The following is a 26336-nucleotide window of genomic DNA, read 5'->3' on the forward strand; positions in this document are numbered from 1 at the left end:
CTGCCTGAGCCTACAAGCAGGACAGAGGTGGGAGACGGCCACAACCTTTGGGGTCATAGACCCACATGGAGTCAGTCCCATGGGGCAGAAAGAGGAGAGAAGCAAAAACTGGAAGCAGCATAGACTAAACAAACCTTGTTCTTGCTTCCAGATCCAGGCAGAAGACCAGCTTCAGGCTTGGTGACCATCCAGCTGAGAAAGTCTCATTCAGCCAACAAGGCTTTGAGACAAGCAGAGAAAACATCCTAAGCCCTAAGTTCTATGTGTCCCTGGGAGGCAGCCTCCCTGTCCATCCCCCATTCCTGCTCCTCTGACATGGGATTCTATTCCACGCTGTAGAATTATTCATCTCTGTTTGCAGAGCTACATCACCCACTATGCAAAGGCTATATCTCAATTGCCTGTTTCGCCAGCAATGGAGGGGACAGGAGGAGGAAGGATGGGAGGGGAGGGGAGGGGAGGCTCAGACTTGATGACTGTGCAGGTCATCAGCAAGTTAGAAAGGGACTCCTTTCTTGAGGCACTGTCAATGTCACAGTGCCCATTTTTCATCCTAAGGACATGGAAAAAATAACTTATAACCCTCAGAGCCCAGCTCCAAAACCCCTCATTGCACCTGCCAAAGGGCCCTCTTCCACCTTATGGTTTCAGGATCACACAATAACTACATACATTGTCCGGGAGGATTTCTGACCACCTGATTTCCCCAACTCTGATAGAAATCTAAAGTGGAGATCTGACTATAAAATTCTTCATAAGCCATTAGCTACAGTTGTACTCTGCCTCCAAAAATCAATCTTCAAGACCTCCAAACCCCACACAGAACCTAAAGGAGCAAGGTAATACGACTCCTGATTACTTCCTGATTATCCTTCTTAAATAATCCTACTCTTACTGTGGTGGGGAACGTGGACAAGATTACTCTGAGTACTTACTGAATGGACTCCGGCCAGCCCCATCCTCACTTAGTGAATCATCACTGAGAGCAGATCCCTGGTGGACCTCTAGGAGTCACCTTCTCCTAGGATGCCTTCTCTGACTATCAATGTTGCATTAAGTGCCACCCCAACACTCTCCCCTCATCTTGTATGGCATGCTCCTATCTGTCTTACCCAGGCACTGCAAGCTTTGTGAGGATAGGACTGTAAAACTTGTCTCTATATCTATGGTGATCTAGACATAGGAGTCATTCAGCAAATGTTTTATGAGTGAATGAATGAATGGACCAACCAGTGAAAAACAAACAAGGACCAAAGATCATTTCCTCATTTTTGTCATTGTCAGTCAAGACTGCCCTTCAAATTCACTGAGTTAGGCCTACTCCTCAGCCCAGAATCTAGAACAGAAAGAGAAGACCCAGGAGGTTAAATCTGGAAAAAACTGGGATTCAAATTGGCTTGGAATTTTTTCTGGACCAAGGTATACTAACAAGTAGGCTATTCTCACCTATTTCAGGTTCTGCAATGTTGTGCTACTCCTGCCAGAATTGTTAAGTTCAAAATTTATTCTTTAGAAACAGGATACTGTTTATATTTTAGATATTAAATGCAATGTGAAAGTACCCAGCACACATTCACTGTTTAAATTAACATTGGTTGAACCTCAATCTACAGATTTCTATTTCTCTATGCCATGAACTAGGAATTTGCAAATAGAGTTACAGAACCACTCTGGGCCACCCACTTTTGTGAATATAAAAGCACTTAAGTAAGGCAAGCTGACTTTGATGGAATAGCCTCTATTTTTCATCCACTTATATAACTCTGCATTGTCAAAGTGCACCAATAACTGGTGCTGTCATCTCTCATGCCCCCAAGAAAAACCTCCTTTGGGGCTCCTTCTACATTTATTTTCAATTGCCAGATCCCCAGAGGAAAAAATCAAATCACTGACGCTATTTCAAACTTCATGCTCAAGGCAGCCACTAAGAGGATAATAGGGCAGCTCAGCTTTTGCTCTCTTTGAGGCAGGAAGACACCCCATGGCTGTGAGAGAAAGGCAGAACACGTGTAAGGACATTCAAAATATAGCGAGGAAACCCAAAACAACAGAAAGAGGAGTTGGAGGAACCATTCCACCAAGGTAACTTATCATATAAGAAACAAAATGAGCTTTCAGAACTGCCATTCATTTATTGTTTCATCCATCATGCTTTCACTCAGCAAGCATTCACTGGGCACCCATTATATGCTAGGCACTGTGCTAGGCAGGCAGGCAGCATAAGCAGATTTCTTTTTTTTTAAATAAAGTTATTTGTTTGTTTATTTATTTATTTTTGGCTGCATTGGGTCTTCGTTGTGGCACGCAGGCTTTCTCTACTTGCTGTAAGCAGGGGTTACTCTCGTTGTGGTGCGCGGGCTTCTCATTACAGTGGCTTCTCTTGTTGCAGAGCACGGGCTCTAGGCACTCGGGCTTCAGTAGTTGTGGCTCGCAGGCTCTAGAGGGCAGGCTCAGCAGTTGTGGTGCAAGGGCTTAGTTGCTCCACGGCATGTGGGATCTTCCCGGACCAGGGCTCGAACCCGTGTCCCCTGCATTGGCAGGCGGATTCTTAACCACTGTGCCACCAGGGAAGTCCCCATAAGCGGATTTCTAGTAAGTAGCAGAATATCAGTCCACAACTGCTCACTATGTTCCTGCCTCACTAGCTTTCCTTCAGGTTGTTGTGCAAGGTCCTTTCATGCTTCAGCACAGGCCTCAGCTTAAATGTTTCTCCTCCAGGAGGTCTTGCTTGATTTCTACCCTCACCCCACCCAGGACTAGATTAGGCATGTCATAGCATCTCCTTTCTAACACGCTATCTACTCATCATTACTTGGTCTTCCCCAATAGATGGTAAGCTCCACTTGGGCAGGGATTGCCTCTCTAGTGACTAGCATAGAGGCTGAAATACAACAGAACTCCATAAATATTCCCTAAACGAATAAACGAACTGGGAGTTATGGGTGAACCATTGGCCCTGACAGGTATATTGGGAAAAATATGCGATTTGGAGCTCAAAAGACTCAAACGTGAACCCCAGTTCCAGCACTCATTAGCTGTGACACCCTAAGCGAGTCCCATGATCTCTCTGCACCTCAGTTTCCTCATCTATAAAATGAAATAAAACTTCATGAAGATGCGGTTAAGATTAAATAATATGTGAGTAAAGTCATTGGCACAAAATAGATGCTTAACAAATAATACTTCCCTACCCCCACCCCCACCTCAACTCTTCTACAGTGAAAAAAGAATTCATAACAGCAAGGCAGGGTCCCAATCCTACAGGAACTTATCAACTTATCAAGACAGGAATCAGGCACAGAGTGACAAGATTGGAACTGGGTAAGTCAGGACAGGGGTAGCAGCAGCCCAGATGACATCTTACTGACTCCCAGGCTGTGAACTTGAGCTTCTTAAATCTATCTGATCAAGGTACAACACTGGGCCCGGGACCAAGCCTGCAATTGGAGATCAAATGGCTGTGGCTTTGGGAGAAGGTAGCAGAGACTGAGCTCATTCCTCAGGCCAGAAAATGGCCTTTGAAGCATTTGGAAAAAAGCACACATAACTCTCTTCCCCAAACCTGCTGTCTGTAGGTAACTGGAGGGAACCCAAAAGTCTACAATGGGCTACAGTTACTTTGTAAGACCGGTGAGGGGAAAGCAGTGCAGTGCAATGGGAGGAGCGCTAGTAGGCCTAGACACCAGGCAGGATCCAAGTCCAGACTCTGCCATCTACCAGATGTGTGCTTTGGGGCAAGTCTTTCCCTTATCTAGGCCTCATCTGTAAATGGACGGGACTGGACTAGGATGATTTCTAAGGGCTCTTTCAGCACTAAAGAGCTGAGATTCCAGATGCATGTCTACCACCTGTGACCAGTGGGCAGAGGGGGGCTCCTCAATCGCTCACACCACTGACCTGACGCTCTGCTGCACCTTCAATTGCACAGCAGATGAAATGGTCAGAAGGAAAAGCTAATTTAGTATTTCCTCAGCCTTTTTTTTTTTTTTTGCGGTACACGGGCCTCTCACCGTTGCGCCCTCTCCCGTTGCAGAGCACAGGCTCCGGACGCGCAGGCTCAACAGCCATGGCTCAAGGGCCCAGCCGCTCTGCGGCACGTGGGATCCTCCTGGACCGGGGCACGAACCCGTGTCCCCTGCAGTCCTCCCAACCACTGCGCCACCAGGGAAGCCCTCCTGAGCCTATTTACTCTCCTGATTCAGCCCTGCACCTGTTCCTTCTGCGCTTGCAATTTACTAGACAGTATCATCACAGGCACTACCCGTAACAGCTACCATTTGCCACTTGCTTGGGTATTTCAGGTCTTTTTTTTTAAAGACTAACTAGAGTATTATAAAGACTAATCAATAAAATTGCTAAATAAAATTGACCCAGAAAACAATCTTCTCCTTACTTTGTTTCCATCACAAAAGCAATACCTTTAATGAATTGTTGACCTGCACTGGAAATCAGACTACTATCAGAAGAGACATGGGGGCAAATATATAATGCCTACTTCAAAACAAGTAATGCTACACAGCGTAATATAATCCATTCATAACCCAGAGCCTTTCTCTTATGGAAACAATACTATAAATGTTGCTCAATACCCCAGGCCTGCTGCCTTGCAACAATATCCACCCTTACCACCAAACACATACCCAACTAAGTACCTTTTAATATATACTAGCTATTCTTCTTAGGGCTGGAGAAACAGTGGTAGAACACAAATTCTGTCCTTAAACAAAGTCTGAGGTTACAGGTTAAGTGGTCTCAGCTGTGGAAGAAAAAGTGGCAGATGGGAACCAGGTCTATATGCAGAAAAATGGTCTCTGCAGGCACTCAGGCCAAAGAATGGATTGCAAAACACTGCCTGATATCCACACCAGAGAGGCCACATAACGCTGGGGCAGTGAGTTTTCAAAGTGTGGTCCCAGGCCATCAACATCAATACCACCTGAGGACTTGCTAGAAGTCAAATTCTCAGGCTCAATCCCAGACCTACTCAATCAGAAACTCTTGGGTTGGGCCTTGCAGTCTGTTTTAACAAGTCCTCCAGGTGATTCCGATGCATGCTCAAGTTTGAGAATCACTGCCTTAGAGCATCCCAAACGCTGAATATTTGCAGTAAAAAAAATGGTAGAAAACTAAGTTGTCCCTTAAACCTAAGAGAAAAACCAGGTAAGAAATAGGTTTTTAAAATTATCTTAAGGGTTCGTATTTTGGAAAAAGCATGTTTATTAGAAGAGGAAGGAAGAGACAGAAATGCTGGTTCTGATGCAGAAGGGAATGTCTTCGCATATTCAGGAGCCTCTGAGGCATAAGGCCCCAGGCCTTTTCCTGTGAGGTACTTCACTGCCAAATATAAGCCTTTTCTGTCCCTTCAGCTGAGAACTCGTCACTTTAGAGGGTGTTCCCACACATTCACTAGCAGGGCTCTCAGCAACCACAAATAAGGTCACTTTTTTTTTTTTGGACTCATAAATAGGATGATGAAAAGTAAAAAAGGAAGGAGCAATGAATGTTGTGACGTCACTAAATTTAAAAAATGAAGGGGGAATTAAAAGAGGGAGAAAGAAATATGTGAGTACGTATGAGAAGGAAATTGTTTAAGGTAGGATTTGCTGAGCTCTGAATAACAAACAAAAGAGGGGGCTAGGACCAGCCCAAGAAAGAGAAAAGAGATAATGAAAGAAAGTTGATATATATATATATATATATATATATATATATATATATTTTTTTTTTTTTTTTTTTTTTGCAGTATGCGGGCCCCTCGCTGCTGTGGCGTCTCCCGTTGCGGAGCACAGGCTCCGGACGCGCAGGGTCAGCAGCCATGGCTCACGGGCCCAGTCGCTCCACAGCATGTGGGAGCCTCCTGGACCCGGGCACAAACCCCTGTCCCCTGCATCGGCAGGCAGACTCTCAACCACTGCGCCACCAGGGAAGCCTGAGATATATATTTTTTAATTGGAGTATAGTTGATATACAATGTTGTGTTGGTTTTGGGTGTGTAGCAAAGTGATTCAGCTATACAGACATATATATTTTTTTCAGATTCTTTTCCCTTATAGGTTATTACAAAATATTGAGTAGAGTTCCCTGTGCTAGGTCCATGTTGGTTATCTATTTTACATATAGCAGTGTGTATATGTTAATCCCAAACTCGTAATGTGTCCCTTCCCCACCCCCACTTCCCCTTTGGTAACCATAAGTTTGTTTTCTATGTTTGTGGGCCTATTTCTGTTTTTTTTCTTTTTTTTTTTTTGCGGTATGCGGGCCTCTCACTGTTGTGGCCTCTCCCGTTGCGGAGCACAGGCTCCGGACGCGCAGGCTCAGTGGCCATGGCTCACGGGCCCAGCCGCTCCGCGGCATGTGGGATCTTCCCGGACTGGGACACGAACCCGTGTCCCCTGCATTGGCAGGTGGACTCTCAACCACTGCGCCACCAGGGAAGCCCCCTATTTCTGTTTTGTGTATAAGTTCATTTGTATCATTTTTTTTGGATTCCACATATAAGCAATATCATATAATAATTGGTCTTTGTCTGCCTTACTTCACTTAGTACGATAATCTCTAGGTCCATCCATGTTGCTGCAAACGTCATTATTTCATTCTCCTTTATGGCTGAGTAATAAATCCATTGTATAAATATACCACATCTTCTTTATCCATTCATCTGTTGATGGACACTTAGGTTGCTTGCATGTCTTGGCTAATAAATAGTGTAAATAGTGCTGCAATGAACATTGGGTGCATGTATCTTTTTGAATTATGGTTTTCTCTGGATATATGCCCAGAAGTGGGATTGTAGGATCATATGGTAAGCCATATTTTTAGCTTTTTAAGGAACCTCCATACTGTTCTCTATAGTGGTTGTACCAATTTACATTCCCATCAACAATGTAAGACAGTTCCTTTTTCTCCACACCCTCTCCAGCATTTATTATTTGTAGACTTTTTGATGATGGTCATTCTGACTGGTGTGAGGTGATACCTCAGTCTACTTTTGATTTGCATTTCTCTAATAATTAGCTATATTAAGCATCTTTTCATGTGCCTTCTTTGGAGAACTGTTCTTGGTCTCTGCCACCAGATGGTGAAATAAACCCAGCACAGTTTAGTTGCGGTCCAAAAGCTTTTATTTTGATTTGTCTTTTCTTGTTTTTATTGCTTTGTGGTGGGAATGGTGATGCAGAGCAACTTGCAGTTGGGTCACTGAGGGAAGGGAGAGCATTATGAGCAATGGATTGCTTTTATGCATGTTAATTCAGTCAGTGAATTAACTCTTAATTAAAGAGTATCATAACATTTTAAAATGTAATAAAAAATGCCCATGATGATAAAGGCTACACTGAGTTATACATTAATATTTTAGTGCAACTAAATTTTAAGATAGTACATTTGATTTTAAAATATCTATTTTCCTGGAATGAAACTCAATGTCAAGTTAGATCTAATTTTATGATCCAAACGCAATTTTCCTCCAGCACACCACAGAATGTTAAATACTGAGGAAGACAATAATAACGAAAAGTCAGCTGTACTGTAACAGCGAATTTCCTGTAGAAATGATCTGAGTTTCTGCAGGTCACAAAGGAAAAGATATACATGGTTAATCATAAATCCATCTAAAGATAGTTTATTTCTAACATCTTTCATTTTAAATGGAAGCTTAAAAAACTCTCTGGGCTTGGAGGGTTGTAAATTTAATGATGTTGTTCCAATTCACTACTGGCTCCCATTGATTTTCTCTCATTTTAATCTGTATTGATTGATTAATGTCATTTTGTGACAGCCAAATGGCAGACTAAGGAACAAAAATGATGTGCATTGAGTTGGACCTCTATTAGAAAAAGCACTAAACTGGGAATCGAGAGACCTGGGTTCTGGTATTTGCTCGCTTCTACTGGCTGTCACCTGGGGAAAGCCACTTCATCTCTCTGGGCTTCAGCTTCCTCGTATGTTAAATGAAATAATAATCTTTGCCAAAATTCACCAAATTTTTGTGATGAGCAGCTGAGAAAACAAGGAGTTGTTATAGTGAGATAGTACCTAGATTTCCCTAAATTCAAACCAAACAAACCATCCACTGAAGAATAAACTACTTTGAAAAGATTTCAAAATTAGACAAAGAAAAATATGCTGCTTTAAGGATCACAGATATCAAGATAGGCAGGTAGGAAAACTAGAAAATGGTTTTCAGTGTTGTTAGATACTCAGATTTTGGATCATCAAAATAAGTGTCTTTGGAAAAATTGAGTTTGAATAATCCCAAATATGATGTTAGAGTTACCATAGCAACAAATGGGACCATTCAGTTGGGGCAATCAGTAAGAGGCTCTGCTTTTCCTATGATGACAGCTACAAGAAAGTTTCTACTAAAGGTGGTACCTCTATGCTTACACATACAGTTTCAAAATGCTCACAGAATTAAAAAGACTCAAGTGATTTTTAGAATAAATTGAATAATGAAATACACTAGGATTTTTTAAAAGTGTTGAGATCCTTGAATGAAAGGTATTATCTGGGTATTTTTATCACTGCTATTATCCAGGAAGGAATACCAACCAATGAGTCCATAGACAATTTACTCTGAATGTTTCTTGAGCTGCCATATTAATAAAAGGTAATATAATACATGGTAAATATGTACTCAACAAAACAAGAGCTTTCAACCTCTCTTAATTATTAGTGGATACTCAAATCTAAACAAGCCAAACCATCCCTCAAACAATTCAGATCACAGAGCTAGACAAATATTAGCTTAGTTGCCTCCCAGCTGGTGCCCAGACAGAGTTCAATCCAGTTACAGAGACAAGAAACTGCCTGTTCCTTGTCCTGTTAAACCCATATGTCTGATAGCTCTCCTCTACGTAAGACCCATGGCTTAGATATTAGCTCTACTATTAACTATAAAAATGGTCCACTTCATCTTGATGGGACTAGTGGTAGGGGAATCTTAAGGTTAAAAACTTCATAAAGATGCTTAATCCTCCGACAATTCCAAAAGAAACAGATCTCTAGGCCTCAGGCTATATGAGATTTGTAGCCCTGGAAGAAAAAAGGAACTAGAGACCAAGATGTATTAAGAAACCTCAACCAGGGCTTCCCTGGTGGCGCAGTGGTTGAGAGTCCGCCTGCCGATGCAGGGGACACGGGTTCGTGCCCTGGTCCAGGAGGATCCCACATGCCGTGGAGCGGCTGGGCCCGTGAGCCATGGCTGCTGAGCCTGCGCATCCGGAGCCTGTGCTCCACAACGGGAGAGACCACAGAGGTGAGAGGCCCGCGTACCACAAAAAAAAAAAGGAAAGAAAAAAAACCTCAACCAAATGAGTTTCTAATAAAATCACAGAACCAAAAAAAGTTTATCCTAATTTTATTTTTGTATAACAATAAATAAAATTATTTGCAGAAAGAAAACTCCATCTACAATTCCACCATCTAAACCACACCTCTTTTCATTTATTCAACATCTCCTTCAAATCCACAAACAGAATTTTACTCAGATGTATGACTACATTCCATTTCTCACTTAACCTAGACAAAGTGTTTTCAAACTGTGTCCTAGAGACACCTTGTGTTTCTTAGACACACCTCTGGAGCTCCCGTGAAGAGCAGGCAGCCAAGTTGTAAGGCCTCTTTCTCCCGCTCCCCACATTCCTACCCCTATGCCCAATTCATTCAGAATAGTTCCATTTTTATCTGTTTTAGGTTTTGAGATTCTGTATAAAATTTTACTTGAAAATAAAACAAAAAATTGTTCTATTACTATTAAGCATTTAAAAACTAAGGATGCATAGAGTCATGAAATGTTAGAGCTAGAGAGAACCTTACAGATCCACTGATTGTATTTTACAGATGCTAAAAGGAGACCCCAAAAGAAGAAAGACTTGCCCAAGCTCATACAGATGATTAGGAACTAGAATTAGATCCCAGGTCTCCATCCCAAACCAATTTGGGAATTATTCATTCACTCCTACAATAAATATTTATCAAATGTTACTGTGTGCCAGGCACTGATTTAAGCATTAAGAAGTTAAAAGGTACAAAAAAAAAAAAATCCTGCCCTCACGGCACTTAGAATTTAGTAGAGGAACACAGAAGATAGACAAAACAAATGAGTACAGTATATAGTATATTAGAAGGCAATAAAGTAAAGAAGGGGGATGAAGGCACCAGGGTGGGAGGTTAGAGGTTGCAACTGGTACATTTCCTCAGAAACTAGTCATTAGGTCTTTATGTACCTGATAAGAATATGTATGTATGTGCTATAATTCTTGCTACTTCAGGCTCACTAACTCGGAAGAAGAAATAATCTAATGGTAAGTCTATCTGAAATTTTCCAGGACTCTATCTACTTTTTTAAGTGGCATACAAAGCAAATAAGTGTAATATAACAAGCAGAGTGTTAAAACTCTTTGGTAAAAATGTTAAACAGGAAAATGACGATGTAGGAAGATCCCGAACTCAACTCCTCCCATTGACACACTGAATCCACAGCGACATATGGAACAATTTCCTCCGAAGAAAACCTAAATACTGGCAGAGCAACCCCTTCACATTGGGCAAATGAGAGGGAAGATTCATCAAAACAGGTAGGAAAGGCACAACCCTGCCATAATTTTCATGCCTGGCACAGCAACCCACAATCGGGAGGGAACTCAAAACCCAGAGCTTCTCCCAGAGGAGCAAAGGGTTTGTGCCCCACATCAAACACCCCAAATTTTAATACTGCCACCTGAGAGACGAGCCCCCAGAACATCTAGCTTTGAAGACCAACAAGGCTTACATGGGGCTGTGATAAATTGAGGAAGGTCTCCTAAAGGGCCTGGGCACAGACTCACCTGTCCCAGGGACCAATGCAGAAGCAGCAATCTGAAAAACGCCCACTTTATGTGAATGAGACTCATTCCCTAATTTTAAATGTTGGTCTGAGGGGCAGAGGCCTGCTGGGATACTATCCAGGGACTGAGGCTGTTGGGAGCTCTCTCTCTGCCTTGCTAAAGCCAGTAGGTACCATCTGGTTTTTTTTCTTTGTACTTTCCTTTTTTCTTTTTCTTTTTTTCTCTAAATTTTCTTTTTCTTTTTCTCTTTTCCTTTTCTTTTCTGTTTTTTCTTTTTTTTTTTTTTTGGTGAGTGCTATCTTCACACTCTCCCTCTGCCTTGCCCCAGAGCACCAGTATCTTAGAGAGGGGAGCTTCAACACACCTGTGGTGATTCGGTTTTTATGTTTGGTGACCCAGTTTTTGTGGCTGCCACCCAGGGGAAGCCCTCTGATCACCTGGCTCTGGAGGCTGGGGGTCTTGCGTTCCTGGGTCTCATGGGACTAACAATTGGAGAGACAGTCCTTGGCAGACTACCACTCACAGGGCACTGCACAGACAGCAAACTGAAACATACCCCCAGACTTTCTGAGAAAGAGGCCTATATGCTTTGTCCAGGAACTTTGGACTGAGGGGCAGGTTTCTGGTTTGGCCAACAGAGGGGCTCTCAGGGAATGGAGGCTGAAGAACGCAATTTTTTTTCTTTTTTTTTTTGAGTACAGTTATAAAGCAGAAACTAGCACACCATTGTAAAGCAATTATACTCCAATAAAGATGTAAAAAAAGGAAAAAAAGAAATCTTGCCATTTGTGACAACGCGGATGCATGGATAAACCTTGAGGGCATTATGCTAATTGAAATATATCAGAGAAAGACAAATACCATATGATCTCATTTATATGTGGAATCTTAAAATTAAAAAAAAATTTAAATAATAAAAAGATAACATATATGCAGAGAAAAAATTGGTGGCTGCCAAAGGAGAGGGGTAGAGGGGTGGGCAAAATGGGTGAAGGTATACTAACTTCCAGTTATAAAATAAGTAAGTCATGGGGATGTAGTGTCTAGCATGGCAACTACAGTTAATAATACGGTACTGCATGTTTGAAAGTTGCTCAGAGAGTAAACCTTAAAGGTTCTCATCACAAGAAAAAAACGTTCTGTAACTATGTGTGGTGACAGATGTTAACTAAACTAATTATAGTGATGATTTCACAATATATACAAATATCAAATCATTATGTTGTACACCTGAAACTAATGTAATGTTGTATGTCAATTATACCTCAATTAAAAATAATAAAAAATAAAATTAAAATGTTAAATGGTACTTTAGAAGCACACATGAGCAAGATATTAATTGTTGCACTTGGCTCTAGAAGTCAAGAATGTTGCCAAAAAAAAGAAGAGAGAGAGAGAGAGAGAAGTAAGGAGACCTGGCTGCCAGGCTTATTCTGCTATGGGACGTTGGATAAGATGATTAAGTTCTCTGAACCTCAGTTGCCTTACAGCTGCCTTATCTATAAAATAAGCGGGTCAGAGTAAATATTCTCTGAAGTTCCATGCTATCATTCAAATCTCAACACACTTTAATATGCCAAAAGCATTATATATCTCAGTAATCATATTAGCATTATTATTTGAATCCAAAATAACCCTGATAATAACACATCACATTTATAGAGTTCGTTGCAGGTTTCAATGTGTTTTCACATGCATTATTCTCATCTGACAAGTAACAGAACAGCATTTTTTTCATGTTCTAATAGGGAAGGCTGACCCCTCATTCAATCCAAGGTAAAAAAGAGGCTTCCTGCTCTCCAGGGCCTGCACTCTGGTATGGGTGTGGCTCTGACCAAGGAAACAAGCGAGCCCCTCACAGAGAGACTCGCAAATTAGGGGTGTCATTCAATAGGGTTGAGGATGGGAAGAGCACTTTAAAGTCCCTTTAAAATCCCTTCCCCATTTGAGGGGTACAGGAAATTTTCAAATGAGATGCTTTAGACACTCAGGCATCTACCACTAGAGCAGTGATCAGCATAGGGATCAAGGAATGAAATGCAACCTTTAATAACTCTTGCCTTACTAAATATGTGTCAAGATTGTTGGTGGGAATGTAAATTGGTACAGCTACTATGAAGAACAGGATAGAGGTTCCTTAAAGAACTAAAAACAGAGCTACCATACAATCCAGCAATCCCACTCCTGGGTATATATCCGGAAAAGATGAAAACTCTAATTCGAAAAGATATATGTACCCCAATGTTCGTAGCACACACACACACAATGGAATGTTACTCAGCCATAGAAAAAGAATGAAATAACGTCATTTGCAGCAACATGGATGGACCTAAAGATTATCATAGTAAGTGAAGTAAGTCAGAAAGAGAAAGACAAATATCACATGATATCACTTATATGTGGAATATTAAAAAAATGATACAAATTAACTTATTTACAAAACAGAAACAGACTCACAGACATGGAAAACAAATTTATGGTTACCAAAGAGGAAAGGTCGGGGGGGAGGGATAAATTAGGAGCTTGGGATTAACAGATACACATTACTATATATAAAATAGATAAACAACAATTTCCTATTTATAGCACAGGGAACTATATTCTACCTTGTAGTAACCTATAATGGAAAAGAATCTGAAAAATAGTATATAGTTATATATAACTGAATCACTCTGCTGTACACCAGAAACTAATACAACATTGTAAATCAACTATACTTCAATTAAAAAAAAATAAAATTTAAAAAAATAAAGTTTTTAAAAATATCTGTCAAAGCAAACACTCAAGGGCTCCTTCTGTTTGTGTTTTGCAAAATAACAGTTTTATTGGCAATAAATCTGAGAAATGCTAAATATGTGTGTGTGTGTGTGTGTGTGTGTGTGTGCACGTTCAGAGTCCTTAAAGGACTTCCCTGTGGCACAGTGGTTAAGAATCCGCCTGCCAATGCAGGGGACACGAGTTCAAGCCCTGGTCTGGGAAGATCCCACATGCTGTGGAGCAACTAAGCCCACGAGCCACAACTACTGAGCCCGCATGCCAAAACTACTGAAGCCCGCGTGCCTAGAGCCCATGCTCTACAACAAGAGAAGCCACCGCAATGAGAAGCCTGCGCACCACAACAAAGAGTAGCCCCCACTCGCCACAACTAGAGAAGCCTGCACGCAGCAACGAAGACCCAATGCAGCCTAAATAAATAAATAAATAAAAGCACATGTTGTTTAAAAAAAAAAAAAAAAAGAGTCCTTAAAAATTCTATATCCTTTGTTCCAGGAATCCTTTTCCTAGAAATCCTTCTTGAGAAAATAATCAGAGATTTGACCAAATTTTTAAGTTCAAAGATGCTGATCACAGCATAATTTTCAGTAGCAAAAAAACTGGAAACAACCTACACTTCCATAAATAACCACATAAATTGTGGCATATCGAAATAATAAAATGTTATTTTTAATGTTAAATAATTTGTTTAAAGAATATTTAACGATATGGGGTAAATGTTCCCAATATAATTGCAGGTGGAAAATCTGTATATAAAGCAAACATAAAATATGCATATCTTGTGGTGTTTGTGTTTTTTAATACATGTAGAAAAAAACGGAAAAATGCATTAGAATGTTACAAGTCATTTTTGCTAAACTGTGAAATTATGGATGATCTTGGTGTTCTATAATTCTGCAATGAGCACGCACTATTTTTACAACAAGAAATTAAAAATTACTTTAAAAAAATCCTTGTCCTACCTACCTCCCAGAGTAGTGATAAACACAAATATGAAGGCTGAGCTTTCTAACAGTAAGAACTATCCTAAAACGGAATACCCAGGGAGAGGGTTCAAGCATTGCCCAGTGACCATACGGCCCTTGATTAGGTCAGACTTTCAGAACTTGGGATTCTACAGCCTTCTGTGAAATCCCTCCACCTTCAGCATGTGTCTTGCATTGTTGGCAGGGCAGAGCTGGGTTGGACTGGTCCCACCCTTCCTGCCTAGTACCCTGATGCTTAGCTGTGCTAAGCATGTGCTTGTATGTGCTATGAGGAGTAAAGCAAGCAGTCAGTGGCCAAGAAAGAGAGACCCTCTAGGGGACCAATCTTAGCAGCCAGTGGCCACTGTGCCCTTACCAGCTTCCAACACCCCAAGTGGTAAAGGCCCTTCCGCCCAGCAAACATGTCGCTAGGACCCCTGCTACTGACTCTCAGATACAGTCCTCATGCTAACTTCCCTGAGGATCTAAACTGGTCCTAAGGCTTTGCTCTGCAGCTGTGGTCCAGATATGGCATGGAGGAAAGGACAAGTGAGAGTGTCAAATACAACCCTCAGATGTTTTTCGTTTGTCCCACCATTTGTTTGGTCCACCAAGTGTTTTAAAAAACAATATACCTGAGTACTTGTATGGCTTGGTCAAAATACAGAATGCCCCTGCAGGCAACAAAGCTTGTGAAAAATGGGAAAACTAAGACTCAAAGAAGGACAGTGATTTGTTGAAGTCCATGCAGCAAGTTACTGGCTAGAATACCGGGTTACAGGGTCTAAGCCTGGGTGTCCTGACTTCTTCCAGTTCAATGTGTGACATTACAGAATCCCTGACTCTCCAGGGACTCTAGGACCCCTGATACCATGAGGAGCCCCAGACCCTCCCACCTCCTGTGGGTTCAGGATTGCAGGAGACTTTAGTCATTATTTTAAGTTGTCAGTGACTGCAACATGGGGATATATGAAGTTCATACTTGGGACTCAGGAGTAATTGACAGTGGGCAAACAGGAAATGACAGCACATACTAGGAAGGAGGGTATGAGGAGACAGGAGAGGCCCTGCTCCCCCTGGATGGCTGATAAAGAACCAAGTTAAACAAAGTGAACAAATAGCATCTTAATGCTAAGGAGATGCATAAACAAAGCTACAATCATCCACACTGCTCCCCAGAGGAGACAGGCAGGGATACTCGTGGCTATCAAAGGAGACTGAATTGATGAAACAGATGAGTGTGAGGGAAAGATGCTCCATTTTCACCTTGGTTTCTTGGTCCTCCTTAGCTTGGCTGTAGCCTTGCTCTCATCAGACAGTTCACTGTGTGGGACAGAGTCTAACAAATGTGATAAACTCTGAATGAGGGAATGTCATATTCTTGACTCCCTCTTTAAGATGGTGCCTCTATTACCTGGGGAAGGGGCAGGAATTTGGTGATGTGCTGTATTCTCCCTACCATTCCATATTTTCATATTCTCAGAAAATAAATGATACAAGAGTAGAAGGTGGGGCAGGGCTGAGAGGAAGAGAGAGTGGCAGGATAAGAAGAAAGAGGAAGGAAGATTAGGGTAGAGGAAAGAAGTGAGAGTAGAAAAGTATATATTCATAGTAAACAAGTTGGATGACAAGGCAGGAAACATAAGGGTTTTTTCTTCCTAACATAAAAGGGACGGTGGACTTCATTACTCTGATTTTTATCCACCCACTGACCTGTCTCCACCTCCCTCCCTAGCCTGTCGGCTTCTAGGGTAATGAAGTATCAAGGTAAATCAGGCAAGAGCATTTGAGTGTGGACAGAAAAATCCACCTCAGCGTGCTGCTGAGGTGAATACAGCGTGCTGCTGCTGGCTTCCGCTGGATCATCCGGGTTTGCCTAGACATCACAGGCAGCAGGACTCCTGAGGGCCCGGGCAGCCTGGGTGGGGAAGGAGGAGTCAATGAGTCAGCAGGAAGCAAAGACACAAGGTGTATCCCCAAAGTGCAAACACAAGGAAAAGGCCAGCCCCTGGGTCAAATTCATAGCTCAGTGGCGCCCTGTCCATCTGGCAGCAGATGGCTGTTCTATTCTAGATTCAGTCATTCCCCTTGAGAAAACCTCTTTGGTAATGACGTTCTCAGTCCCTTTCTCAATTTGCACTTAGTGCTTAGACATCATCAGGACATGCAACCAAAAACAACGCCACAAAGATTCTCAGCAATATTTGGAAAGGAGAAGGAACACAGTTGTTTGTTCATTTTATTTTTAATTAAAGGTTTTAACTGCAGAGGAAAGAGACCTATGAAAACCTTTCTAATAATGCAGACAGTACACTCTCCACCCGGGTCGCTCCTTCCCTCTTCCAGTCTAGCAAAGAGGAGGAAAGCAGAATGGGGTCTAGCAAATCAACTGAGTCCATTCTAATAGGCTCCACACGGAAGCTGGAAGACCACTTTTCAGACCAAAAAGAGGAGTCAGAGGAAAACTGAGCCACCTCGCACCCTTGGTACTCTTCTCAATGTACTAATATCTCAGAAAGCTAACAAGGCCACCTGGGATGGTGGAAGAGACTGGGAATCTGGGTGGCAGGCCCAGCTCTGCCACTGACGTGCTGTGCAACCTTGAGCCAGGTGCTTATCTTCTCTGAGTTCTAGTGTCCCCATGTGTAAGACAGAGACGATAATATGTACCTAATTGAATATACATTATTGATTTTAGTTTTGTCTGTTAGAATTTCATATTTATGGAATCATGCAGGATGTAGTCTTTTGTATAAGGCTTCTTTCACTCAGAACTTTTTTGAGATTTCATCCATGTTGTTGGATGTATCACTTCGCTCCTTCTGAATTGCATGAATATACTACATTTCTTTATCCATTCTCCTACTGTTGGATGCTTGGACTGGTCCCAGTTTGGGGCCATAGTGAATAAATATTCTACTTTCAGTCTATGATTCTAATTACTCTAGATACCTCATATAAGTGGAATCGCACACTATTTACCTTTTTGTGATTGGCTTATTTCATTTAGCATAATGTCCTCAAGGTTCATCCTTGCTGTAGCACGTGTCAGGATTTCCTTTCTTCTTCAGGCTCAGTAATAATTCCATTGTATGGATATACCACATTTTGCTCATCCACTCATCTGTCAATGAACACTTGGGTGGCTTCCACCTTTTGGCTATTGTAAGTAATGCTGCTATGAACATTCTTCAAGATCCCATTTCCAATTCTTTTGACTACATATCCATATGTGGAATTGCTGGATTATATAGCAGTTTTACTTTTAATATTTTGAGGAACCACCATAATGTTTTCCACAGCAGCTGCACCATTTTACATTTCCATGAACAGTGCCCGAGGGTTCCAATTTCTCTACATCCTAGCCAACACTTGTTATTTTTTTTCTTTTCTTTTCTTTTCCATAGTAGCTATCCTAATGGGTATGAGGTAGTATCTCATTGTGGTTTTAATTTCCATTTCCCTAATGATTAGTGATGCTGAGCATCTTTTCATATGCTATTGGCCATTTGTATATCATCTCTGAAGACATGCCTATTCAAGTTCTTTTGTTCATTTCTAAATCAAGTTATTTTTATTTTTGTTGTTGACATACTGTAGTTTTATAGCAAATCTTCAAGTTAGGTATGTGAATTCTCCAACTTTTCTTCCTTTTCAAGACTGCTTTGGACATTCAAGGTCCTTTACATTTCCATATAAATGTTAGAATTAGCTTGTCGATGTCTACCAGAAGAAAAGCCTCTTAGGATTTTGACTGGGATTGCTTTAAATCTATAAGTCAACTTGGGGAGGACTGACAACACTGAGTCTTTCAATCCATGAATGTAATTTATCTTTCCATTTATTTAGGTCTTCTTTAACTTCTTACAGCACTGTTTTACAGTTTTTATGTACAGTCTTTTCAGATTTTTTTTTTAAGTTTATACCTAAATATTTTATTATGCTTTGTAACATAATTGTAAAATAATTTTTTAAGATCTTCCAATTTTTTGTTGTTGCTGTATAAAAAATGTAATCAATTTCTGACCGTTGACTCTGTACTCTGTTAAATTCACTTCTTGGTTCTATCTAAAGTTATCTTATAGATTCCTTAAGATTTTCTATGTCAACAATTATGTCATCTGTGAATAAAAACAGGTTTATTACTTTCTCATTTTTAAGCCTATTATTGCTTTTTCTTACTTTATGGAACTCACTAGGAACCTCCTTCCAGTATAATGTTGAATAAAAATGGTGATAGAGGGCACACTTGCCTTAGTCTGATCTTAAAAGGAACACTTTCAATTTTTCATTATTGATTATGACATTTGCTTTCTATAAATGCCCTTTATTAGATTGCAGAAGTTCCATTCTATTTCTAATTTGCCAGAATTAGATTTATTATCACAAATGGATGTTAAAACTTTTTCCAGCTTTATTGAGGTATAATTGACAAATAAAAATTGTATGTATTTAAGATGTGCAATGGAATTTGATCTACGTATACACTGTAAATGATTACTACAATCAAGCTAATTAGCACATCTATCACTTCACATAATTACTGTGTGTGTGTCTTAAGAACACTTAAGATACACTACTCTCTTAGCAGATCGCAAGTATAGTATACAATACAGTATTATTAACTATACTTACCATACTATACGTTAATCTCCAGAACTTATTCATCCCATATAACTGAACCCTTTGACAAACATCTCCCCATTTCTCCCACCCGGCAACTACCATTCTACTCTGTTTTTTTTTTTTTTTGGATTCCATATATATATATATATATATATATATACACCTACTTTCACTTCTGATACTGGTATTTTGTGATCTCTTTCTCTTTTTTCTTGATCAGTCCAGCTAGATACTTGTTGATATTTTCAAAGAATTGTTTTGGGTTTATTATTTTTCTTTTTTTTTTGTTTCCTATTTCATTAATTTCTGCTCCTATCTTTATAGTTTCCTTCATTCTACTTATTTTGGGCTTACTTTTCTTTTTCCACCTTCTAAAGGTGGAATCTTAAGTCACTGAATCTAGTCCTTTCAAATATACGCACTCAAGTATATAAATTTTCCTAAAAGCACTGCTTTATCTGCATCCCACAAATTTTCATTATTATTCAGCCAATAAAATGGACAACCTAGAAGAAATGGACAAATTCTTAGAAATGTACAATCTCCCAAGACTGAATCAGGAAGAAATAGAAAATATGAGCAGGCCAATTACCAGTAATAAAATCGAATCAGGAACAAAAAACCTCCCAACAAACAGAAGTCCAGGACCAGACAACTTCACAGGTGAATTCTACCAAACATAATTCTACCAAACCTATCGTCTTAAACTATTCCCAAAAATTGCAGAAAAAGGAACACTTCCGAACTCATTCTATAAGGCCAGCATCACCCTGATACCAAAACCAGACAAAGACACTACACAAAAAAAGAAAATTACAGGCCAGTATCATTGATGAACACAGATGCAAAATCCTCAACAAAATATTAACAAACTGAATTCAACAACACATTAAAAGGATCATACATCATGATCAAGTGGGGTCTCAAGGATGGTTCAATATCTGCAAATCAATGTGATGTATAATATTAACACATTGAAGAATAAAAATCATCGATCATCTCAATAGATGCAGAAAAAGCTTTTGATGAAATTCAGCATGAAGTCTTAAAATCTTTTTATTTTGAAATGAATTCAAGCAGAGAAAAGTTGCAGTACTATATAAAGAAAACTCATATTCCCAAATATTAACATTTTACCATCTTTGCTCTATATTTCCTTTCCTCTCTTTCTCCATTTTCTTTCTGAACTATCTCTGAGCCAGTTACCAAACTGATGCCCTATCACTCCAAAACATGTTAGTGTATTTGTGACCAAAACCATCAACACTCTCGACATAACAATTCAACCATCAAAACTAAAAAATTGGGACTTCCCAGGCGGTCCAGTGGATGGGACTCTGAGCTTCCAATGCAGCGGGCGCAGGTTCGATCCCTGGTCAGGGAACGAAGATCCCACATGCTATGCGGCGTGGCCAAAAACAAAAAACAAAAACAAACTAAAAAATTAACACTGGTATGTGAGTACCAACACAACTTCAGACTCCACTGAGATTTCACCAATTGTTCCATTAGTGTCCTGTGCAACAAAAGGATCCAGTTCACAACTGTATGTTTCATTTAGTTGCCACACCTCTTTAGAATCTTTCAATTTGGAACAGTTCCTCAGTCTGTCCCTGACTTTCAGGACCTTGACACTTGGGAAGAATGGGCCTGCTTTTGGTCACTCTCCACTTCCTTCAGGTGGTTATTTTTTTACATTTTATCTGAGTTTACAGTTGCTTTCTGTGGGGTTTGGTCCAAAAGAACTACTCCACCATTACCAGAAATGGAATCAAGATGGGATTCAACCCTCTTCTGACCACAGATGACACATGGAAAACCTGCCTCTCTATTTGACTAGCATGACAGTTCTCACATCTACAAAACAGGAATAGCTCCAATATGCAGCCTCATAGCATTTCATATAATTTTTCCAAATATCTATTTTATTATTATAATTAAGATGATGCCTATATGGAGTTAAAAATCAAATAGTACAGAAAAATATCAAATGAAAAGAAAAAGTCCCCCACCTAACATTAAAAGAATTATCTCTAATGAGCAGAATCTGTCCATGCTTGGCCCACCAGTGAAACGAAAACTAAAGAAAACTCTGACTGAGAATCAGAAGACCTAAGCTTCCAATTCTGGTTCTACTGCTCCAAAACTGGCTTTAGGTAAGTCACCTATTCATGCAAAAAGTATTTACTTAGCTCCTGGGAGCATATTTAACCCTCTGTACCTCAGTTTCCTTATCTGTGAAATGCATAACACTATCGATCTTTTCCATATGCCTCACAGGCAGGAAAAAAATGATGCAATATTGTATGTTTGGGTATGCTGAAAGTTGAAAGCATAATACAAATGTAATAATATATCAAGTGTTAGACCTCTGGAAAAATCAACATGAAAATCATAAGACTTAGTTGGAATATAGGAGACAAATTAAAGATGAGATGTGAATGGAAGAATCTATATTTTATTTGGTTTTATATTATTATACTATCTATACCTGTACTGTCCAATACAGTAGCTACTAGCCACATGTGGGTATTTAAATTTGAATTCATTAAAATAAAATAAAATTTAAAATCAATTCCTCTGTCACACTAACTACATTTCAAGCGCTCAGCAGCCAGCTGTGGTTACCAGCTACTGTATTGGACCAATACAGACCATTTCCATCATCATATAAAGTTCTACTGGCGAGTACTGATCCATACTATTTTATATAATGTATACTCTTAACTGCCTGATATTAGTGTTGTTACTGTGGAATTAATGCATAGCAACTAGCCTGCCACTATGAAACAAAACAAACAAAAAAATCTTAAAGCTAAAAAGAAATCTGGATAGGGAAGAGTTCTAACTAAACCAGAATGTTAGTGGCCTTAGAGCTTTGGAAGAACCCTTGGAATTGCTTGTCATTACACAGATTGGAAAGCTGAGGCCCAGGAAGCAGAGTCTCTGACCCCAGGTCCCACAGAGAGTTAACATTCGAGTTCGAAATGGAATCCTGGTATTTCACAGCATAGGCTTTGCAGTAGGACCTGGATTTTAATCACAACTCTCTCACTTACTAGCCATGTGGCCTTGGACAAGTGACCACCCCCAAGCCTCACTCTCCTCATCTAAAAACTGAGGAATAATAATCCCAATGCTGCTCAGTTGTCCCGAGGATTAAAGGGATGATGTCTAGAAAGTGTTTAGCAGAGACCCCGGCACCCCACTGGGACTTGGTGGATGCTACCCGCTATCATTATTAGCTGAGACACTGCTCTTTCCACTACACCGCAAACTCCGATCGGGAAGGCTTCGGCCACCACACGCATCATCATCATGGAGCTGGTGAGTATAGGAAAGAACGGGGAAATTATGCAGCTTGGCAAAATGTGCCAGGGGAGCAGAATGATAAATGCATTGTACAGCAGTAACTACGGAACTGCTCCCACAAGTCTCCAAACAGTAGCAGAAATTTCACCTTGAGGGGTGCAAAGGGAAATGTACCATTTTCTTGCCTCTGTGCTCTTCCCCTTAAATAGGCATCTGAGGAATGGAGCACTGCGGACTGAGAAAGATGTTTATATTTCTATGACCCTCAAGCTGAGAGAACTGGAGGAGTCAGCATTCTGTTTCCATTCCTCTCCTTCCAGAACAAATATATCACAACTCTGTCAGCAACCTACAGCTATCCCCACCGCCAGCAGACCTCTCCAAGCCTGCTTCTGAGTAGGTGGAGCTCAAATCCCCGAGGCTTCTTCAAGTGCCTGCTGTGTGACCTAGCCCCTTGCCCCATGCCCTTCAGGGTATGACATTCCCCCCAAATCCTAAAATACAGTGCCCACTCTCCAGCACCATATGCTATCCTCTGGAAGACGACCACACACAAGGTGCTCAGATGCTAGAGCAAAATCAAATAGTAACAGGTGAGGAGAGGTTTCCATTCAATTCTGCAACAAATCTCAACCACCTGCTTTCTGACAGGCACTGTGCCGTGCACAAAAGATACAACCGCAACCAAGACATGGTACCTGCCCTCAAGTAGTTTATATTTGAAATGGCAACTGGAGTTGTCCAAAGTAGAATCAACTAGGTAAGCTCTAATCTGAGTCTTGTAAAGTGGTACAACTTGGATTTGCAGGTAAGGGGGCTGGGATCGAGATACTACGAAACTCATCCCTGTTGCCAGTATGAATGGAAACAGAAGCCCAAGAAAGGACCATGAGGAACTAAAATATCCTTTCTCAACTCTTCAAAGGCACACTTCACTGTCCCAGCTTTAAAGTGGGAGTTTCTGGTGAAGGAAAACCATTCACCTCCCCTAGTCTGTGCCCAGACACCAAAGAGGGGAGAAGGAACTGTCACAGGCTCTACCTCTTCAGGCACCATCTGGATGTCTAGGAGGGGGTGGTGAGCACCATTCCCAGTCACCTCTTTGCCCTCCAGCCTGAACAACCACCATCCAGTCACCTGGATGTCCATTAGTCCAGGACACTGCCACTGTGTTATCTCTGCCACTCCCTAGCTGTGTCCTCAGACAAGTTACTTCCCCAAGTTTTGGTTTCCTCATCTACAAAATGGGGATGTACCCTGCTCCATGGAAATGAGGTAAGAATTGAAAGTGATGTTTATACAGTGCACAACGTGTGGTACATAGTCAATGTTCAACAAATAGGAGCTATCATTATTATTATTTCTTAAAAATCCTAATGTTCCCCATCAAGTCTTTCTTAATTGCCAACCTCTGTGCTCATACCCAAGCCTGCCAATACCATCACCAGGTTTATCATCTCAGAAGGAACCAGCCTCTTCCTATAGATCCTTCAGAAGACTGAAAAGCCTTGATCTTCTCACCCACCAAACTCAGTCTCCCTCAGCCTTTAAATTTCAACTCCTCTAAGAAGCTCTGCCAAAGACTCAAGAAACCTGGCCAACAACTCTTTTCCCTGACACTGCCCCTAGATCTCTCTGCTCCCAAGTCCTCAGCTCTTACCTGTAGGAGATTTATACCATCAGTCACATCCCATTCAGAAAGCTGTAGGACTCTAGATGTCCTCCCTGTTGTCACTTTCCAAGTCCAATGCTCAAATGCACTGACAGGTAATAATGGATAAAGAGGAACACAAGAATCATGGAAATGATTCATATCAAACTCCAGCTCTTTAATAACTGACAACAATTTGCAAAGAGCTACAAGAAATGGAAGTTTCCTGAAAACCCACAGAAGACTGCATATGACAGAGAAGTCAACCAACTTAACTTACATTTGTTTGTTGCTTCATGGTTATAAAATGCTTTCATATTCATAATCATTTTGACAACAACTTGCAGAGGCAAGCCTAGTAAGCAGTATCATATCTGACAGTTGCAAAATCAGAGGTTCAGAGAAGTAAAGCAGTTTGTCCAAGAATCAAAAGACAATGTAAAGTCACTTGATTCTCCCAAGTCCTTCTTCTATTGGTTGCTCCTTCACACAGAGTCTATCGTCAAATGATGTGCATGCTCCAGGCTAGTAAAAAAAAAAAAAAAAAACTTACACAAAAAGGATCACATGGAAATAAAACTACAGAGAAGATACTCAAGAATGACTAAATTATTATTCTAAAGTGAGGAACTTTCCTCACTCAATCCTGGGAGTGCTAGCTACAACAACACATACATTTTGTTCAGCAACCATGAGCAGTTGTCCCCAGGCAGCTCAGTCTCCTGAAGTGGCCCATGGAAGGTCCTCATGGCAGCTACAAGCAGCCTCCCAGCACCTATTAGTGGCTCCCACGCTGCCTCCTGCTTTCCTTTCTCCTTACATTTCTGGCCCCTCTGAAAAGCCAGAAGCTTCACTGTTGATTGATTGTCATAGCAGCTGCTATTTTCACATCTCTGATTCCTTCCATTTCTGCTACCCACAGCCAGTACCCCCCATCTTGGATGACACCAGGCATCCAGTAAAAACAGCTCTCATCCAAAGAGCAATCTGCAGATGCAGGAGGTGGCCACCAGCACTGACAGCGTTCCCACAGAGAGAACCACTACATCACAGAAGGGAATTACACAATCATACAAAGACTAACTTCTTCCTTCTAGTCATAATTTGGTGGTCCCACTACCAAACGGCCTGGGGTCTTCGGGTTCTGAAGGTTACATGCCAAAAGCATGGCCTGGTTTGCTTCCTTGGAAGTGACAAGAGCAATGTTTTCTCTTTATCTACCTCGTGGGGCGCCTACCAGCCAAGGCCTCAGAGGCTCAGGACACTGCAGGCCAAGAAGAGGCTGGAACTGGATGGGATTACCTTTGGGGAAGAGGGGTGACTACAGGCTTGGTTCCTAAGGCAGCCATTCAATATAACGTACCCAAAGGGGTCTGGCAGAGAGAGGCTTGATTCAGGCCCTTGCCAATATCAAAAAAGGCCTCCAAGCAGGAAGCTCTGAGCAGCAATAATCCTTGGAATCAAACACTTGGCACTCTACTGGGGAATTCAGAACAAGGTCCTGAACAGTGACCAGGGGTCCAGAACACAGAGTCCAGGCCCCGGGCAATGAGACTGGCGAAATCCAGGCTCTGCTCAGGGTAGGGTTCCTATGCTAGTGGAACTGGAAGAGAGGTCCCGCTGTCTGGACGGGGTCAGTGTGGGAGGGAGAAAGCATTTAAGAAAGGCAAAAGGAAGGCCAGGGTTCATCACAGCCAAGGAGCCAGGCCTCCAGCAGCCCACCAAATGCCAGATCTGGAATCGCAAGAGGTCTCAGGGACAAGGGAGGTTGAGGAAAGGTGGAAAAGGGCTTCAGGGACAGCAGTCCAACAAGAGTCAAGGAAGTGGGGTAACGGCACCAAGCAAAGAAAAACTGAGAAAGAAAGAAGAGGCAGGTCTGTTAGGCTGAATGGCAGGAATACTGAGATGAATATAAGACATCGTCCTTGTTATCCATTGTTGGGGGGGGGGGGGGTGGGTGGCGGGGAGTAGTTGTCCAAGCAGCCAAGGGCAAAGGAAAGCAGAAGAACCAGAAGAATCAAAGACCCGGAAGTATCAAACAACGTGACGATTTCGTTGGTTTGACACAGATGTATTGCAAGGTGCAAGGGAGAGACTGGTAGAAGGTGAGGCTGGATATTGACAGGGGCGGTATCAAGAAGAGCTTTTTATGACAAGCCCGAGATTATAGACATCATCCTA

General features: G+C 41.2%; 1 protein-coding gene across 1 annotated transcript in view; it reads right to left on the reverse strand.

The window, feature by feature from the left end:
* Positions 1-26336, reverse strand: part of SERGEF (secretion regulating guanine nucleotide exchange factor) — a gene marked incomplete at its 3' end in the record, with an annotated part of 218942 nt that overhangs the window by 135369 nt on the left and 57237 nt on the right. The window lies entirely within an intron of this gene.

The sequence above is a fragment of the Leucopleurus acutus genome, assembly GCF_964270905.1.
Source record: "Leucopleurus acutus genome assembly, chromosome: 8".
NCBI lineage: Eukaryota > Metazoa > Chordata > Mammalia > Artiodactyla > Delphinidae > Leucopleurus > Leucopleurus acutus.